Raw genomic sequence first — 21,195 nt, 5'->3', positions numbered from 1 at the left:
AAAGCAGGCCACCAGGCTCCCCGGGTGTCAGATCAGAGAGGACGTACAAGGCTGAGCAGAGGACTTGGTGCTGACTTCTGAGGACTTCAGAGAACCGTGGGAGGTGTTAGACAAGAGATGACTCTGGTGACAATACTAAAGAGTGGTGTGGAAGAGTAAGGAAGTGGGCACGGGGGCTCAGATTAGCCCTGGACATTGAGAAAGACCTCCTGCTTTGTGGGCGTGTGGCTTCAAGGGGAACCTGGAGGGTTGTGACAATGCTCAGTGACACTCAAGTAGGGTGACACAATTCGCGTGGCCAGGAGTGGTCTGAGGAGCCACGTGGCTTTTGGTTAGGCTTTGCCACAGAACTCTGGGTACTGGTCAGTGCTCTCCAAAGTGCAGCCAAGTTCTTGGGCAGTCTGCTGTCGTGTGATCACCAAGTGTCCCTCCTGGGATGGAGAAGGCTCACCGCTTGGGGGAAATGAATGAGCTCCAAATATCCAATGTCTTATCCAGAGTAATGTGTCCCACGCGTCTGGCCCCCTGGGTCACTTATGAACCTTGTGAACTGCTTCCTCAGGTGAAATGGTTCCTCCTTCCCCACCACGGCAAATGCTTTTGTCGGGCCAGCTGGCTCTGCCACGCGTCCACACACTGCCTTGCCTGGGTGGGATAGACATAGGCCTCTTAGGGTCCTTTTTAATCTTGCTTTGACTTGCTTTGACTAGTGAATCAAACTCGATCTCAATGGACTTGATTGTCCTCTATTGACTCCCCATTTCTGTTCAGTCAGGATATGACAGTAGGGAGTTCTCTTTTTGTGGACCTCAGAGTGGAAAGTAGACCCCCTTCTTCTATCTTATACCATCCTGCAGCTTTCTTCTCTTTATACGTAGTGAGTGTGCATGCTCTGCGCCTGCCTGTCTTCCCTTCCTGTCCCTAGGACTCATATCATTGTCCCTAACCTTCTCCCTCTCTCAATCCTCTTGGCTTCAACTGCCCTTCCCTTTGAAATTTTTCTCACACGTGCATCTTGGGTCTTGCTGAGCTATCCCCTCGTCAGAACTTCCATGTCAGAGTAGGGTATGACAAACCAGACAAGGAAAATCCCTTCGATGGGGGCAGATGAGACTCGCTCCTCAGATGACGTAGGCAGGGTCAGCGGACTGGTAGGCTGTGTGTACCTGTGTGCAGGTGGGTGTGCTGTTAATGTATACGTAGACTCAGAGCGCGTGTGTGAGGGGAACACGTGATCTTCGGGATCCAGTTTTACTGCCAACTCTGCAACTGGTTTCTTATGTCACTTTGGGCAATATTAGAGTTGAGGAATTAAATGGAATATTTTTGTTAGCAAATAGTACATGAAATCTCTGTTTTTAAAATACTATTTCTATGTATCTACTTGACTCTCTATCCATCCATCCATTCATCTGTTCATCCACCAATTCTTGCATCCAAATAGAAAGTGTCCGGCATGATGTTCTCCTGAGGGCAATGATGGTTATTTCTAGATGGAAGGGCTGGGTGTAATTTTTAAAAATTTTCTTCTTTATCTTCTTCTGCACTGCTTGAATTCCTAATAGAAAATCAGAATACCTGGAATAGGATGAATGTTGGCTCAGATCACAACAGCTTATGTGACCCTTAGCTTTTAATTCTCTCTCCCTCTCCGTCTTTCTTTTAATCTCTCTTTAGCATATAAAAGAGGAGATTTTAAAAGTCTGGGCTCCCTGACCTATGATTCTTTATTTCTTTATTTATATTAAAATCACTTTATTAATTTTGCTTTTAAAGATGGTTTATGCTTTTAAAAATAACAATGATTTTAATGCATTTCTAGACACATAACGAATAGAAGGGTGGATGGTTGGATGGTTGCCCATATACAGTTATGGGCACTCACGATATTGTCACTCACATCAAATGGGACCATCCTTGACCTGCTATTTTTAAACAAAATTGCTACCCTTAATTTTACTTAAATTGAAAGAAGAAAAAGGATTAAAGGAATCACTAGCTTCGAATAAACACTTCTTTAGAACAGGACTTACCATTTCTTAAAATATCCCCTTACTGTTAGGAAGAGATTAGGAAATACTTTAACAGGTCGTAAACATTTTTTTTTTTACCCTAAATAATTTGCTGTTAGGCAGAATTGATTTATTCCCTATGAAAGTTGAGAACTTTATTTTCCCACTTCCTTCTCCCTCATTTTTTTTTTAATTTTTATAACCCTTACATTATTTTATTATTGACATTTAGTTATATTGTTTTTATTTATATATCATTTTATATCATGTTTGTTTTTTATGTAGCCATAATGAATCACTATTATCTAGTATTCCTTCTTCTTGCCATGTTCTCTTACCAAAGCTTCTCTGTTCTTAAGTTCTTTATTTGAATTTATCGTTTAATTGGCTAGATTTCATTGTAAACACTCTTTCTTTTCTAAAATAGCTCATTGGTACGGTTTCATTGAGTTCTTTTATCTATGTTGCTTTTACATTTCAATAGCAATACTATTCTTGGGTCACACTGTATATCAGAAGAGCAATGTAGTCATTTCTTCTCTGCATTTCTAGCATTTAACCTTATTATGGAAAAGGCTATAGCAGGATTATTTCCCATTGTTAGTGATTTACATTTCTGACTGAATATCTGGAAAGTTTTTTTTTTTTTTTATTTTTTTAAATCCCCGATGTTACATTTTGAAGTTGTGAGCTTTACAATTTAATCTTTCTAGGACCTGGGGTGCCCTTTTCAATAGGTAGATTCAATGCTACAGGGCTTACTAGTATTCACTGTAGGACTTTAGCAAGTTACTTAACTTCTTCATAGCTCAGATTCTTTTTCTGTAAAATGTAAATAATTATTCCACATACCTCATAGAGACGTTGGAATATTTTGAGTTAATATATGTGTAGAACAGTGGCACATAAACACTACTAACAAGATTGCTATCTTTTTAGGGAAAGTTTCTTGCGTTAGTTCTTTTAATACTTTTTTTCACTTTGGTGAGTTTACTGCTCTAAAGAGAACTACTACTATTATTATTATCATTGATCGTCGTATCCTTCATGTCTATTGGCTTCTATTTGATTTACTTTAATATATTTGTCTTTTTCAAATGCATATATTTTGTTTCAATTTGTTAATCTGTGACATTCTTTTAAACTGTGCTTATTCTCTCCCTGGGCATTTTTATTTGTGAATTTTTTAATGATGTTTTGGCATTTGTTTCTTTAGATCTGCCTTTTTTCCCCCATCCTGTCGTCTTATCATCTTATGAACTCATGCTTTCATTAGATTATTTTAGTTAAGTGCATATGTGAAGAATTTTTCTTTTGTTTCTTGGGTTTTATTTTCTAGACTGGTTATTTTTGTGTCTTCTGCTTGCTGGGTGTGTATATCATACATATTTGCATTGGCATTTTCAATTTCTTTTTCTTTTTTTCTTTCTTTTTTTTTTTTTTTTTTTTTTGTACCAGGGATTGAACTCAGAGGCACTCAGCCACTGAGTCACATTCCCAGTCCTATTTTGTATTTTATTTAGAGACAGGGTCTCACTGAGTTGCTTACCACCCGACTTTTGATGAGGCTGGCTTTGACCTCTCTATCCTCCTGCCTCAGCCTCCCGAGTCACTGGGATTACAGGCGTGCGCCATCGTGCCCGGCTATATTTATTTTTATCGTGTTAGTGAGTTAGTGATGTCTTGACTGCCATCTCATAGTAGCATCTGCTTTTTCCTTAAAAAAGAGCAGTTAAAGAGCTGCTTGATTTTTATTTTTTATTTATTTATGTTTAATTATATGAATAGGCTAAGAGCAAGTGGCAGGATAGGACTCACCTGAAATGAGACAATCTTTATTGAATAGTTTGGGCTCTATTCTGCCTTCAGAGGTTTTGTTATTCGTTCATTGTCAGCGTTTACACCTCCTGGTTTCAGGGGAGGGGAGAGTGCCTCTCCTTGTGTGTGTGTGTGTGTGTGTGTGTGTGTGTGTGTGTGTGTGTGTTACTGGAGAATGACCTCTGGGGTCTTCTGCATGATAGGCAAGCACTCTACCACTAAGCTACACCCCCAACCCTTTTTATTTTACTTTGAAACAGGGTCTTTTTAATTTGCTGAGGCTGGCCTTGAACTTGCCATCCTCCTGCCTCAGCCTCCCAAGTAGCAGGATTATAGGCCTTAGCCATGGAGTCCAGCTGTGTATCTTCTTTTGATGACACATAACCTGTGGCTGGAGAACCACAGCCCATTTGGGACATAGCTCTGGGGTTTCCACTTCTGGGTTTCCATTCTAGAGCCAGCCTACTTGAACACTTCCTCTGTTCTCTCAAAACATCTGTTCACAGCTGTTTCTACTACTTCCTGGAGAAGAAAAAAAACACCAGGATGTCCTCACAATTTGCTTTTTGTTGGGTTTGGAATGTTCAGTGAGAATTCCCAAGATTGGCTTGACTCATGACCAGAGTTTGAGGAGTCAGGGAGCACTTGGGAACCTTGCCATTCTGCCACCCAGCGCCACCACAGAATTAATTCTTTTCTCTTGCCACTGTTTGAGCACTAGAGTTCTGACTGTGACCCTTTCCTAGGAGTGAACTTGTTATTTCCTTCCATATTAGGGAAGGACTCTCCATGAGGCAATGCTGTTCTTTCTTCTTGACTCTAGATCTTTCTCTGGGCCTCCTTCACCTCCATCTGTCTCACTTCAATCTCTCGGGAATATTGAGGGGCCAGTAGTATACATTTTTTAAAATTTCGTGAAATTATATTTAGTTACAAAATCAATGCATACTCTTTGTAACCAGTTAAATAATGCAATGATATATAAATATGAAATGCATATTCCACCCCCTTTCAAGTGTCCCATTTCCATTATCTGTGAGATAACACCTTGGTTGTGGGAGGGAATTTTGTTTTTTAAAGGAATGCTTTAGAATCAAGGTGTAGTATAAATCTGTTGTAAAATGTTCACACACAAATTTGGTCCTTTTGCACAATCGGTTAATTTGGTGGACTCTTGCACATGTGGGCTTTGGAGATGAGAATATAGGGAAAATGTAAGCTCTCTGCAAATGGAGTTTTGGGTTCTGCCACTATTCCTCCGGCCACCTTGGGGAGACAGCAACTCTGAGCACACAGCAGCACTCTGTACATTTTTGGTGAATAAATAAGCCAATGAATGAATAACAGGTTTCTGATATTTTTGTTTTGAAAGGCATTTATGCTGCACAAGGGCAATAGGTAAGGCCTGGGAAGTCTGAGTAGCTCTAGGTTAGTTGAGTTAATGTGTGTAGTGCAGCCGTATCATCCTGGTTGTGGTAAGGGTGGGCTCATGTACCAAGACAGGGATGGGAGAAAGCACAGGAGCATGATGGGATGCAGATAGAGATCTGCACCTGGGTATCCCCGGCAGGCACAAGGATTCGTTCCCTCTGGCCCAGCCTTTAGGTTCACTGGGTTCCTACACCAATACAAAAGGTCAGGATAACAGCAGTGACCCTGGATAGGTTGGTTCATTTGGAAGACAAGATTTTCATCATCCAAACTTCCTAAGGTTATTTTACAGGGACAGTGAGGGTGGGTGTGAGATTGTGCATGGCTTTGTACCCAACGTGGCTCCACCACCAGAAAAATAACTCACCGAGACTGACAGAGTAGTAGTTGGTGAATTTAAGGTCACGAAGTCAAAATGGACTCCTCTTGATATATTTTTTGCTGAAACATTATTTTATTTTAAATTTCTCGGTCCAGAAGGACAATAATATCTGAAGTATTCTGTTGCTGTTAATCAGATTCCCTGTTTCTTCTGCAGGAATGAACCCACATCAGTAATGAGTGACGCCAATCTTAGTTGGGTGAACTTTGATATGATTTGGTATGGAAAGTGCTATACGAATGTGCCTTTTATGTCTCTTAACCTTATGATTTAAAACACTTAGGTTGTCATTTTATTTTCTTATGCGTGGTTTCCAATCACCTTGCCCTGTTAGGATGCTGTGAGTTTTGTTCTCTCTCTTTTTGAGATTGAACCCAGGGCCTTGGGCATGCAAGGCAGGCACTCTACCAACTGAGCTATATCCCCAGCCCTGTTCTCTTTTTAAAATTATAAAGGCATTATGTTTGTTTGGGGGAAAAAATTTATTCTGCGTAGAGAAACAGGTGCAGAAGGGGACACGTGTGCTCTGGAATTCATAAGGTGCACACGCGTGTGGACCCACTTGAAGAAAGAGATCGTACCCCATGGGTTATAGGAACTAATTTGGAATAATTATTATTTATATCTTGAAACTCCATGGCTTAATCTTAAAAAATAAAAGCTGATTTTGTTTTAATTTGGGTTCAGGGTTTGGCTGATTATTTTTGTTTTCCGGATCACATGCAATCTGTGCCCCAATTATGCTATATTAAGTTTACATAAAATTTATTTTAATATCTCATTTCTAATAAAAAATCCTCTCAACGAATCAGACCAATATCTTTCCATATTTATTCTTAGCTCAGTGGTAAAGTTATATAAGAATTTAATCCAAATTTGCCTCTTAAAATGTAGACATAATCTGTTAATACAGAGGAATACATATTACCGATGTGCTAACCTGATAATTCTGTGGCCAACATTTAAAAATTGTTATGCTGTTTGAGAAATATTTGAAATAAATGAAATAACATAAAGCTTTTGTGTTTAAAATTCATTATTATGTAACATAGGCTTATTTTGAACTGTAACATTTCAAGTACATGTTTCATTCTCTTTATTAATTCCCAGATATATCTGACCTTATAATATGTATTATGCATGGAAAAAATTAATATGTATTCTTTTAAAATAAACTATAATTCTGAATATTAAATAATTCTTATTTCTCTTCTTTCAAATTATTAAGAATTTATCCTACATAGATTTTTTTTTTACCTAGACTGATAAAATTTTGTGATACTCAAATTTTTCTGGGAAAATAATCTTCAATTAAAAGAGGTATTCTTTATCTTATAAAGGAGGACAATGTTCAAGTAGTTATTTGGTTTACATTAAATATCATCTTATTTAGTTACGATTGTTAGAATTTTATTATTTTGTCAATAGAGTCTATCTGAAAAACGTGTACTTTAGCTTGTTTTGTGGTTTTTAATGTGCTTTTATTTTTCTAAGGGCCCCCAAAGTAATTTAAAGGCAGTTACTGTTGTTAATAAAATACTGGTATCAAAAACTGAAATATGAAATGGGAATAATAGTTAAAACTAAGGTTTCCACCATGATCCACTACTGACACCAAACAGGATTCTGTAATGAGTCAGTCTAATGTCAAGATTTCACAGGCCCCCTGGATCTGGGATGTGAACCAGATCATACTACAGGGGGAATTTCAGCTTCCTGGTTGTGAATATAGTCTTGTGATCTTCCTTCTGCCTCTTAAATTCAATTTTAAAAATTGCTTAAAGTTGAGAACTTTTCTAATGAAAACTTTGTAGTTATGATGATATGATTGTGTATTTTCCATCTATTACAAGTCAAGTTACAACTGTTCTTCAGTAACCATAGCAGGCTGATAATTCTGTAAGTGTTAAAGCAGAGGGGAAACTTGGACTTCCTGGATTTAGGCCATCTGTTTTAAGGTGACATTGCAAAAAGTTTCCAAGATTTGCAGGATATGGTGGCATATATCTGTAATTGCAGCTACTTGGGAGGCTGAGGCAGGAGGATAGCAAATTGGAGGCCAGCCTGCACAACTTAGTGAGACTCTGTCTCAAACTAAATAAAAAGAATGAACTACATTCTTAGTTGAGCACCTCTGCGTTCTATCCCCAATACTTGGGGGAAAAGAAAAGATAACTCCAAGATTTGCCGTTAGGAGCTGCTATGTGTGTAAGACCCTCAGGTAGGGAAAGTGATGCTTGGCCTGGTTTTCTGTGGTCAGAATATGCAGAAGGTCTTGTTATAGGAATACATTTCTAGCTTAGAGACAATTACCTGGGATTTCTGTGGACTGGAAAAATAAATAGCTATGTGAGTAGCAACCCGAAATTCCCTGTCCCTTCTCATCCATTTCTGTCTTAGGTGGTCAATAGAATGGAAGTAAATTTTTTTTTTTTTTTTTTTTTTGTGAATGGCAGAAATTGTACTGGGCCCAGGATTCACCTCAGTTACTAATGGGCTTTGTTGTCTCAGGCAGCTTGCTAAACATCTTTTTCTCTGTTTTGTCTTTTGTAAAATATGGACTATAATAATAATTGCCTATCTATATTTTAATCATTGTTCTGAGGTCTAATAACAGAGTATCCTGGAGGACTTAAAGCACTACATAAACATAAGGTATTTATTATCATAAGTAATAATCACAGACTTTTCTTCAGAAACGAGTGCCATAGTCCCTTTATTCAAAAGTATGTAAAAATAGATATGTGTTCTTTGGAGACTGTGTGTGCTTGAAAATGCACAAAAAACATTAGAAGGTCTTAATGAGTTGTCTTTGGTATCACAAATACAGCTGATCTAATAACCAAGGCATCTAAATGAGGATGATTGGCAACACTGAGAAAAGGATTCTAATGCTGGAACAGCCTAGAAGGACATACGTAGAAAAGACCCTCCGTGTTAGTCAGCTTTCTGTCACTATAACAAAATACCTGAGATAATTAACTTAAAGGTTTACTTAACTTGCAGTTCTGGCGGTTCCAGTCCAATATTGTGTGGACCCATTGCTTTCGGCCTCTGGTGGGCACACTAGATGGCCTTGGTAGTGCAAACTGCTACTCTCATGTCTGGAAAGCAATATAGAAAGAGGAAGAGGCCAGAGTCCCACAGTCACCTTCAAGGTTATAATCCCAGTGATCTAAGGACCTCCTATAATGTTCAGTTCCCAAAGATCCACAGCACCTCACAATAGTGCCACCCTGGGGACCAAACCTTTAGGCACATGGACCTTTAGGAGATACTCAACATCCAAATCATGGCACCCTCCCAGGTCATTGACCTCTGCCTCTGGTAGCGATTCCAGAAACAGTCAAGTACCTAGTCTATTTAAAATATCTCCATGAAGGGAGCCCGTAAGAAAGGGCTAGTATTTATTCACTTCAATCCACTTAGGGAAGTTCTTCCTGATGGCTGACTGCATCCATTATTTCTCCAATTCAAGCACATCCTGTGAACCAGGTTCTTTGAAGATATGAGGGACAATTCAGCTGCATCCTGACGGAGGATGACCCTGGGCACGTCACACCCGAAGCAGCCCAAACTGGTGTTCTCTGAGCTGCAGTCATGGCCAAGGGCAAGGCTGCCATTTTGTGCACGATCACTGTGTGATTATAGCTATGGGTCATCAGGAGGAATATTTCCCCCCAATAAATGATCATCCCACTTCTGGCTATGTGGTTCGTTGGAGTTTCGTAAGACACTTTCACAAACATAAGACACTTTTGGTTCTCACAACAAGTTCAGTGATGGAGATCTTCACTTTGAATATATGGGACAGGATACTTATGAAGTTTAAATGAAATCACTGCATCATCAGCAAGGATCAGGTGACGGGCCTCGAACATAGGAATTATGCCTCTAAGTGCAGAGTACTAGGCAAGGGTCTCAGGAGAAGTTTCCCATATTCCCAGTGATTCCCCAACCAAATCCATATAGCCAATGCTCTCTGTGAAAGGGAAATGAAGTCAAACTGGAGTCACCAGAACCTTCCAAGTTGAGGCCAAGCAAGCAATACTCATTCTTGCCTGTGCTTCTTCTAGGGAATTACACACGTTCATTTTACCATAAAATAACATGCCTTCCAAACATCACCTCTGGAGTAAACAGTCCTGTGTGATGTGGGGTAAGATATTCAGCTTCTCCAGGCCTGACTTCCTATATCTACAAAATGGCAGCTAGAGCGGTCCCCCCTTCCAATGGCTATTGTGGAATGAACACATAGGAAATGCTTAGGTCAGATAGGAGAGAGTATGTCAAAAACATGGCATATATCATGTTGGCTATTCTTGTGCTGACGTTATTCAAAATGTCCCAGGTGGAAGAGAAGAGGAAGGACGATGGGTCTGGTGGCTGGTGTGCTCCTGTGTGCGTGTGTGTGTGCACCATGAAGCCCTGAGAAGCAGGAAGGAAAACAGAAAAGTCTCCAAGAAGAGAAAAGAGATGCCAGAGATCACTTAAGAACTCTCAAGCACTTAACTCATAGGAATGCCCTTCCAGCTCTGATTTAGCACTCATGTGTTTGTTTGTTTGTTTGTTTTGATAGCAGGGATTGAACTCAGAGATACTTAACCACTGAGCCACATCACCAGCCCTTTTTTAAAAATATATAGTTTTTAGTTGTAGATGAACATAATGCCTTTATTTCATTTATTTATTTATTTTTACTTGGTACTGAAAATCAAACCCAGTGCCTCACACATGCTGGGCAAGCCCTCTACTCCTGAGCCACAACCCCAGCCCCAACCCCAGCCCCAGCCTTTTTTTATATATTATTTAGATACAGGGTCTTGTTGAGTTGCTTAGGGCCTCACTAAGTTGCTGAGGCTGGCTCTGAACTCATGATCCTCCTGCCTCAGCCTCCTGAACCACTAAAATTACAGGCGTGAGTCACCGCGCCCGGCTCATGTCCTTTTATTTTCCCCTATATTTTTTTCTTTATCCGACACTCACTATCATGCTAGATACTGGTGTAAGTGCCTTACCAGAAGCAATTGATTTGATCTTCACAAAAGGTAAGGGAAGGTCCTATCAATATCCCCACTTTCCAGTTGAGGAACTGAGTCACAACAAGATACACATAAATGCATACACACATAATTTAAAAAGCATAAAAATGATTGTATTATGTATTCAGATAGTACCACATACTTCCTCCATGACTTTCACATGCATTTCTTTTATAACTGAGTCTAAATTTTGATTATCTCATTTCCCAGCCCATGTCAGATTGGAAGCTGTGGGGCAGGAGTTAGGGTTGACAATGATGCTGACAAGATGGAAAGCTGGTTTCGAGACAGTAGATAAATGCAGTCATGAGAAGAGAGCACGGGGGTGTGAGCCTTATGCAGTGGAAATAAACCCTGGGCAGTGCACCCTGGGGGCAGCACTCCTGTGCGGGCTGCGGCTGATGGGTGGGTCATGGGAAGATGAAGTGATGTTCCTTGGAGGAGGAATTACTGCATTTTATTTTATTTATTTATTATTGTTTTTATTTTTATATTTATTATTATATATTTTTGGTACCAGGGATTAAAACCAGGGGTGCTTTACCACTGAACTACATCCTCATGCTTTTTTTGTATTTTAGAGACAGGGCCTCACTGAGTTGCTTAGGGCCTCTTTAAGTTGCTGAGGCTGACTTTGAACTCACAATCCTCCTGTCTCAGCCTCCCGAGCCACCGGGATTACAGGCATGCACCACGGTGCCCAGTGAATTGATGCATTTTAAAAAGTAAAATTAACACTTTTAAAAAATTTTATTTTGTAATGAGAGAGATCAAACCCAGGGCCTTGGACATGCTGACAAGCACTCTACCACAGTGCTATATCCCTAGCCCCCATAACAACATTTTCTTGATTTAAAAAGCAATGCGCTTCTTTGGAGAAAAATTGGAAAATACACTTAATCAAAGAGAATAAAAAATACTCATAATCCTATCACTCAGAAATAGCATGTAGTGCTTTTGTGTATAGATTTGTTTGTCTTATAAAAACAGGTTCACATACACATTTTTCACAATTTGTCAACAGTCTTTCACAGCAATATCTACAACTGGTTGGTTTTTTTTGTTTTTTTTTTTTTTTTTTTTTTTTTTTTTTTGGAGGGGTTTGGTGTAGTTTTTGTTTTTGTTGTTTTGTTTTGTGCTGGGGATTGAACCCAGGGCCTTGCATATGCTAAACATATACTCTACCACTGAGATACACCCACACCACATAATTTGAATGACTGAGAGCTCCAGTTTATAGCACACATCACACATATTTAACCATTCCTTATTGCTCGAAAAATTTCAACTTAAAATCAGAAGGGGTTTTGGCTATCAGGTAATGCAGTAATGAAGACATTTGTAGCTAAATCTTCGTGACTATCCCTAATTATTTCTTAGACCACATTATAGCCAAATTGTTCTTCAGAAAAGTTGTTCCAAATAGTGAAGCTCTTCGGAAGACGTATCAAAAGCAGCCAAAAGAAGGGGGAGAGTTAAAAGAAGGGGGGAAAGGGAAACTGCTTCAGTTAAGTGGGTCTGCTTCAGTTAACTGAAAAAGTCCTTCGATTGAGGGATATCTCTTTTCTCAATGAAGTCAGGTGTACGATGTCTTGCTTGTTCTTTTTTATTTTTTTAAGAGAGGTACATCTAATTTTATTTATTTATTTTTTAGTTGTAGATGGTACATCTAATTTTATTTATTTATTTTTTAGAGTAGATGTGTAGATGTGTAAAATGCCTTTATTTTATTTAGTTATGTGGTGCTGAGGATCAAACCCAGTGCCTCACACATGCTGGGCAAACACTCTACCACTGAGCCACAACCCCAGGCCTCTAGCTGGTTCTTGAAGGCCTTAATGAACATGTTTTGTGAGCCTGTGCCAAGCTCAGTGAATAGGAATTACAAGGGTAGCGGACTGAACTGAAGTACCTGGATCCGTACTCTATCTCTGCTACAAGCTGAGACATTGGGAAAATCATGACTCCTCTGAGTCTCATTTTCCTCATCAGTAAAATGGGAATGAGTTTAGAATTTCAGAATTGAAATAATGTATATGCATCTTCCTTTGAAAATAGTGGAAACATTTACCTACGTAAGCTAGGATGACTGTATTTCTGTACATATTTAAACTGCAGATCCTGTACCACTGATAAAGAAAGAAGATCCCCAAGTTGGGAAGGAAGTGAGGGTTCTGATCCCAGATTTGCTACTAACTAGTCTTAACAGGTTAAGCAAGTTGCTTTCCTTCTCTGGAATTAGTTTCCCCGTTTGTGAAACCTGTTTGCACCCGGTGACTCCCATCATCAAGATTTTGCTGTAATCAGTAGTGACTCTGAGATAGACTGAGAACAGGAATTATTCATCCCACGAAGAAAACAAGATCCTGGAAGGTTAAGTCTACCTACGATGGTCTAGTTTGTGTTTTCATCTGCTTCTTTCTGCAAGGCTAGTAGCAATGGATAAAACGAGGGTCGTGTCTCCTGATGGTTGCTAGAAAGAAAAATCTAGAAGATGACTTTCCCAGCCCTTTTCCCTAAAGGTGTCCTTTCTCAATGTCCTTCTCCCTTTTCACTGCTTGGATTGCTCTGTTATTGTTTTGCTAGGTTGATTCAGATATAAAGAGATTTGTTTTTTTTAATTTGGTGTCACAGAGACACAGCATAAAACTATGAGTTCCTTACCACATCATGAGACTTTTGAAACCAAGGATATCTTATGCATCAACATATTCCCAGAATCTGACATAATGTTTGGCACATAATTGATGATTAATGATTGTTGTTATTAAAAGAAGAGAGGTGAGCAGACAGGAGTCCAGACAGAATGGCATGTATCTGACTTCCAGTCAATTGTTGGTTTCAGACAACTAGCTCACCCTAGGAGTCTTAGGAACTACCAGAAGTCCCAAGGGTCAAGTCATGAGGAAGAAGCTTGATGGAACCCGAAGATATGGATTCAAATCTGGGTTCTGACACTGCCTACCTGAGTGCTCTGAATCTCAGTTTCCTCGAATGCAAAATGAAGATGATAATGCTTGCTTCTTTTTCCTGTACATTACCTGTCCCATGTAATAGTATATATTTATATATAACAAGATATGTAATATGACATATAATATGTTAACTTATATAAAATAGTATATATTTATCTAAAGTAGCTGATATATATGTATATTTATATATATATAAAATAGTAATATGTAGTAGACGTTCATTCCAGATGAGTTTTGCTTCAGGAAAGAACATATTCTAAGCTACTACAGGGGGAGACCATGAGCAGCAAAGGAGATCTTTGGACAGTTTTGTTCTCAGGATTTTGTTCTCGGGCATATTTAAACTAAGGTCACCAACAAGTGTGTTTGTTTCTCTTGCTGCGTTCATCAGTGGGACGTGTCCGTGGACACAGAGTTTGCGCCCGCTCTTCAGACTCTCGTCTATAAAACATACCTGGGGAACATTTAAGGGCCTCTGGGGGAACGCGGCATTTTTCCTCCTGTGGACACACTTATGGCACCTTAGAGATGGCCACCTGGCAGACAAGGAGTACTTTTTCTTGGAAATTCATTAGGGCGATTCAGAGTTCTAAGAGTCTGAAATCTGGTCTTTCCTAAAACTCAGTGTATGTGCATACTGACTGCCTATTTGATACAGAGTATGTCAGATCATGAATCCGGCCCGTTTTCTTCCTGATACCTAAAGGAACACCAAAAAAAACCCTGAAAAACAAAAAACAAAACAAAACAAAACCCTTTGATATTTTTAATTGATAGATAATCAGGGAATGCAACTTATTTTAATATTTTCTTTAAAAAAAAAAAAAAAAAGATAGTCACTACCAACAACTACAAAGTGCCAGAAAAGTAAGTCTATTTTAAATATATGTAGGTGGGATCCCAAATATTCTGTCATCCTGTGCTTTCGAATTACTCATCCCATAGTGGTAATCTCATTACCCCATAGGCAAAATTTACCCATCCTTCCAGATCCAATTCAAAAGGCTTTATGAAGCCCTCCCTTCTCCCGATTCCAAATTGGCCCATGAATTGTTGCTTAGGGGCTAGTTCTGTGGCAGCGCAGTGGCATTCATTTGTTCAGTAAGTGGATGAAATATACATGTGAATTTACTGTATGAAACTCACATTCGACAGTTACAGTTGTGTTATTTTGTTCTATTTCAATCCTCCAGAACTGGTGGGTCCCAGATCGGGGTAAGCCTCCTTCCTTAGAGCCTAGCAGGGTTATAGGTCTCCCCAGCAACCAAACAGCTCTGGTCAGGAGCAATCCACAGCGGCCTGCAGCCACTACTTGCTGTGGTCACCAACAGACTCCTCTGAAGGATCTGATTTGGGGTAGTTGTTAAAAATAATAGTTAATTTTTTTAAAGCTCCTCTCATATACCCTCTACCCATTATATATTATTTCAAATGTTTACAACCACCAAGGAATTTTTTTTACCATTTTAGAAATGGGAAACTAAGGGTGTAAAAGGTAAGGTTATTCCCCAAAGGGCACCCAGCTGGCATATCATGGTATGTGAACTCTAAGTTAAATGTGTGACTTGGTCCAGTCCTGCGTAGGCTCATAGAAGTTAACAAAGAGTGATTACTATTATTCTCATTGTTATTACTTTCCAAAGTGATGAGTGCAATCTTCTAGAGAATTCCAAACTCCATGTTCTTTCCATTATGTCAGAGTCTTCCTATCTTCTTTCCTTTGGCTCCTTTCTAGCTGGAAATAATGTCAGAAAAATATGGTCACTCCCTTAGTATCAAATGACATCATGCACAGGAAAATATTTTGAAAGTGGTAAAGCATTCATGAAATTTTAATGTATCTGATAATAATTATGTTATTTCTAAAATCATATTAGAATTAATATTATTAATAATAAATATGGTGATCATTGGATAATTAAAATGACTATTTTAATTTTATTTTATTTGTATTACTATTGGTCTATCTTTGTAATGGAAATCCTGCTGGGTAGGAATCTTGTCTTATTTTTTACCTCCACAGAACAGGTACTCACATGATGTTTAATAAATATATTGTGCATAATACAATTGCATTTACTTCCTTAGGAGGTAGAAAAATCCTGCTTTGGTCTGGGCTGACTCAGGCTGGATGGATCAGTGGCAATATACATAGTCTCATAGGATGGAACTCATTTGTTCATATTGAGCATAGAATTTATGCCGGGTACTGCTCCAGACACAGGGAAAACAGCCATGAACAAGAGAGGCAAAATCTAGCAAAGGAGGCTAGATCATGTGAAACAATACAGGTAGCATTGGAGAATGAAGGAAACAAAAATGGCTCACAGGAAAGAGTTAAGAAGTAGGACAGACTCCGTGGTGACCTTAGGCTTCAGATTTCAGCACTTTCTTACTGTATACTGGACGGTGTGGATTCTACGTTGCATTTGTCTTGCTCTGGAGAGCATTGATTAATTCACACACAGGTTAGGTTGATCCTTTGGCGGCTTGTTTAAAGTTTTTGACAGAGGGTCAAGAGAGGCTTCTCTGAGCAGGTAGCAGTTGCTCTGAGACTAGATGAAGAGGAGGAGTTGCCATATACTGATCTGGGAGAATGGTGTTCCCGAAAAGATTAAGGCCACAAAGCAGAGTGTGATTGGACAGAAGGCCAGTGTCGAAAAACATTCAAGAGTCACATTGTTTAGGTCCTTTTTAGCCCCGTTAGGAATTTGAGTTTTAATTTCAATATCAATAAGAAGCCATTAGAAGTTTTCAAGGAAAAGAATGATGTGCTTTGACTTATACTTAAAAAGATCTCTGGCTGCTGGTGGATGAGTTGAAGAGATGCAAAAACGTAACCAGGAGACCAGTTAAAGGTTATACCTATTTGATTTTTATTTTTCCCCCATTAGTCTAGAGATTATTTGCATTCTTAATTTATCATAACTTCCCCAAAATTAACAAGATGCTATTTTACTACTATTGTAAGAATTTAACAGTACGATGTTTTCATATATTCTGCTTCTGCATATATTATAAACCATACTTTTGCATAAAAACTTTTCAGAAAATCCACACCTATATGATGCTCTTCACTCCCAGAGGGCTTCCATTAACATTTTTTTAGTGCAAGCCTGGTTGAAATAGATTATCTCAGCTCTGAAAAAAAGTAGATTTTTGCTGGCGGTACAGTTCTTCATTGGCAAGTTTTTCTTTTTTCCTTTTTGCACTTTAATGATGCTATTCCATTGTCTTCTGACTTTCATTGTTTCTGATGAAAAGTCATTGGTTTTTTATTATTTTTTCATATGTGTGCTTACTTTTTTTTTTTTTTTTTTGTGGTACTGGGCTTTGAACCCAGAGGTAGTCTATCACTGAGCTAATACCCCCAGTCCTTTTTACTTTTTATTTTGAGACAGGTCTTGCTAAGTTACTGGTGTTAGCCTCAAACTTGAGAGCCTCCTGCCTTAGTCTCCCAGGCTGATGGGATTATAGGCATGTGCCCCCACACCTGGCCTGTTTATTTTAAGAATTTTTCTATTCATTTTCTATTTTTGTATTCATCTTTGGATTTCAGCCATGTGACTATAATATGCATAGGTGTGATTTTTCACTTGTGGTTTTGCTTCTTGAGGTTTGTTGAATTTCTTAGATATGTATATTGATATCTCTTATTTTATGCTGAGGGGAAATGGTCATTAGCTCTTAAAATATTTTTCTGACTCAATCTGTTTTCTCTCCTGCAACTTCATTTATGACTATATTAGACCATTTTTTTTTTATTGTGCCCCAGTTCCCTGGCATCTGTTTATTATTTTAGTCATTTACATTCTCTACTTCAAGTTATTCATTTCTTCTTATACATATCCACCATTAAGTCCATTCAATTAATTTTTAACTTTACATAGCAAAATTTTACTTATAAAAATTTTAGGGCTTTTTATAGTTTTTATTTCTGTAATGAGATTATTCATCCTTTCACCTACTATGTCTAGTTTTTGCTTTCAATTTTTGACATGTTTTGAAGTCCTTGTAGACTAATTCCAACATTGTATTATCTCTGGGTCTGTTTCCTTTGACTGTTTTTTCTCCTTTCTCATGGGTCATATTTTTCTACCTCTGCACAGCCAGTGATTTTTTTTTTTTATTGTATACTGAACAGTGTGGATTGCACATTGTTGCAAGATGGCATTTTTCTTGCTCTAAAGAATATTGAGTTTTGTTCTGGCAGGTGGTTAATTTACTCACAGATGAGCTTGATCCTTTTGAGGCTTGTTTTTAGAGTCGTTTTTTTCTTGGTTGTTGTTGTTGTTTGTTTTGACGGCACCAGGTATTGAACCCAGGGATGCTTAACCATTGAGCCCCCTCCCCAGTCGGTCTTAATATTTTATTTAGAGACAGAATCTCACTGAGTTGCTTAGGGCCTAGCTAAGTTGCTAAGGCTGTCTGAATTTGCAATCCTCCTGCCTCAGCCTCTCCAGCTGCTGGAATTACAGGCATGCAACACCATGCTCTGTTTTTAAAGTTTTTGAGGGAGGAAATACTGAAACTCTTATTCAGAGCTAGAAGAGCCTTACTTCTAAGATCAATGCCCAGTATGTACACAAAGATCTCTCTATTCTAGCTTCTCACATCTCCAGTGTTTCCTAGCCCTGTGCAATCTCTGGAATTCCTGTTTGGTTTAAAATTTCTCAGTAATTCTCTGCCATGGCTCACAGTATTACCCTGTACATCCTGTTGGGTCACAAGTTAGTGTTCAGCTAAGAATTCAAGATCTTTTTAATTATTTTCCTATGGTGCTGGGACTGTAACCCAGGACCTTACACATGCTGGGTTAAGTGCTCACCATTGAGCTATGTCCCCAGCTCAAAGAGAATTTTATGCATATTTCTGGAGTGCTATCTCTCTCTCTCTCTCTCTCTCTCTCTCTCTCTCTCTCTCTCTCTCTCTCTCACCCATTGCACAATTCCAGTCTCCTCATCAACCCTAAACTCCCTTCTCTACCTCATGTCTCAGTGAGGTCATTGTCCTCTGCTTGAGTTCTCCCTCCTGCACCACAGTCCAGCAGATCTTCAAGGTGGCTGTCAACTGACATCATGTGTTTTCCTTTTCTCAGGGATCACACTTCTTCTGACAATTGCCTAAAGTGTGAAAACTTCTGCATCAGTTTTGTATTTGTTTCCAGCTGGAAGACTAGTTTGGTGTTACTTCATCCTGACTGATAGTAGAAGTCTTTAGTGTAACTGAATGATTTATTTCCAGTTGTTCATCCCCCTCCATCTTAGTTGGCCATGGCTTTATCCTTGAGAAAAGGGATGTTTCTGAAAAGGCATGTGAAGCTATATATATTTAGTTTATAGACCAAGATTATGGCCAAGATAATGTGCATAATTCAAAGTGTTGTTTATAAATTCTGAGTTAATGCTTTTCTTGTAAGTATGGTTTGTGCTTTTGTAAATTTGTATGAGAGAGAAGAAGAGTGAGAGAAAATAAGTACGAGAAGGCAGAAAAAGGATCAAGCAAGTATAAATGTAGGAACAATACACTGGAAGGATCAGAACCTTTATTTCTTAAAATAATATTCAGCATAAAAGTCATTTAAAATTTCAACATTTTAAGAAATACCTCTAGTAATTTTAGTTCAACTTTTTAATTATTATTGTATTCAAGCATTGTTTCAAATGCTTCACTTTTTAATTTAATTTTGTTTTATTTTGCAGTGCTGGAAATTGAACCCAGGGTCTTACATTCATGAGCTCTACCACTGAGTTACATTCCCTGCCCCAACCTTTATTCTACTATTTTTTCTGGGTTGTTTTTGGTTTTTGGTTTTCTTTGCTTTTGCTTTTATTTTGTTGTGTTTTCTTTTGAAGTCCTGGGCATGGAATCCAGAGGTCTGCACATGCTAAACATGCTAAGCAAGAGTTCTGCCACTGAGCTACCCCCCAGGCCTCCCCCAGGTGCTTCATGGATTTCAACTTATTTAATCTTTACCTTTGTGGTCAGTGCCTGTTTTCTCCCCATTTCACAGACTATTAGACTGAGATGTAGATAGTATAACTTGCCCAAGATTGAGGATTAATAGGTACGAGCTGGGATTTGATCCCAGGTGATCTGAATCACAAAATCTTCATTTTTAATGTCTACACTGCCTTCATATTAGAAAATGATTTTGACACTGTCTCCTGTACCACTCCCTTGTACCAAATTAAAAAAATAATCCACGACAAATTTTAGTGGATTATAAAACTATAAAAACCTGGTGAGAGATGCATGACAATTGAAAAGATAGATATTCTGTTGATCACAGTTTTCACATTGGACTCTTTTCTTTTAGCATCTTCCACTTCATCAACTTCAGTTACCACTATTCTCTTGATGGTTGAGTGACATCCAGGTATGGGAAAAAGTTGATGAAAAAGTCAGAGATTTTCAGGGTCTTTCTTCTTCTTAATGCAGGCTGCTTGGCAATTGGGATAATCCATCACTTTTGAGATATCAGAAGTTGTTGGGGAAAAATATCACTTTCCAAGGTAATTTGCACCAGGAGACTTTCGGCCTCATTCTACTTTTGCCTTGGGGGCAGTGAAACTGGAAGGCAGTGACCAGAAACACTGGGTCACTGTGATTTTTGTTTCCCCGTATTTTCCCGAAAGTTGAGTTCCCTGGGATGGATTCTTTCTGCGATGGTTGAGATTTCAGGAAGGAAAGCAGATTGCAGTCTATTATTACAGCAAGATCATTTCTCTTTGGCCACCAAACAGTTGTTCTCTGAGTCATGAACTCCTCGATTCAGGCGCTGTCAAACCAAACTGCCTTTGAAATTCAGAGCGGAGAGTCTATGCATGTGCCAAAACCAAGCTCCTGAGTCGCCCAGCACATAGCAGTGAATAGGGTCTCAAGCAATGTCAGGACCCACCCCTTGCAGGAATGTGCACCTTCAAAGGACCTGCTCTGCAGGGACCATCCCAGGTCACAAAACCTCATGTTCTTGCAGACAGGGGGTGCCATTGTCCACTCCCTTCTCTGTTGGCAATGTTCGTGGTTTGTGAGTCATCTCCCCGAGTATTTTTAACATGGATTGAGCCATGTATTACGGAGATGGTGTTCATTTGTCAAGTCTAAGGAATCTGCATTGAACACTATAGTTCATAAAACAAAACAGGTGGAGTTTGTATTTGGAAAGATAACATCTTATTTACTGGGAAGACCTGGGTTTAAACAGATCTGCGTGGGTCCATTTTAGAACAAGAAAGTTAATCTTTTTTTCTCTTGTCAATCACATTTCTGCAATTATGGTATATAATTGTTATTTTTCTTTTCTTTTCGGAAGGAGTCTCCTGTTGAAGAAAGAATCTAAACAGATGCATAAGTTCCAGGGAACTTTTCTTTAAGACTAATAACTCCAAGAGATTTGATTTTTATTTACTTATGTTCATTTTTTTCCCACATGAAAAATATGTATCTTCTTCAGAAATCCTGGGTTAGAATTTTTTTTTTTTCATTTTTCCTGGTGCTGGTTGAAGAAGAATCTCAAACTCTGATGCTGTTTT

The sequence above is a fragment of the Sciurus carolinensis genome, chromosome 11 (assembly GCF_902686445.1).
Source record: "Sciurus carolinensis chromosome 11, mSciCar1.2, whole genome shotgun sequence".
NCBI lineage: Eukaryota > Metazoa > Chordata > Mammalia > Rodentia > Sciuridae > Sciurus > Sciurus carolinensis.
This window is presented reverse-complemented; position numbering follows the sequence as displayed.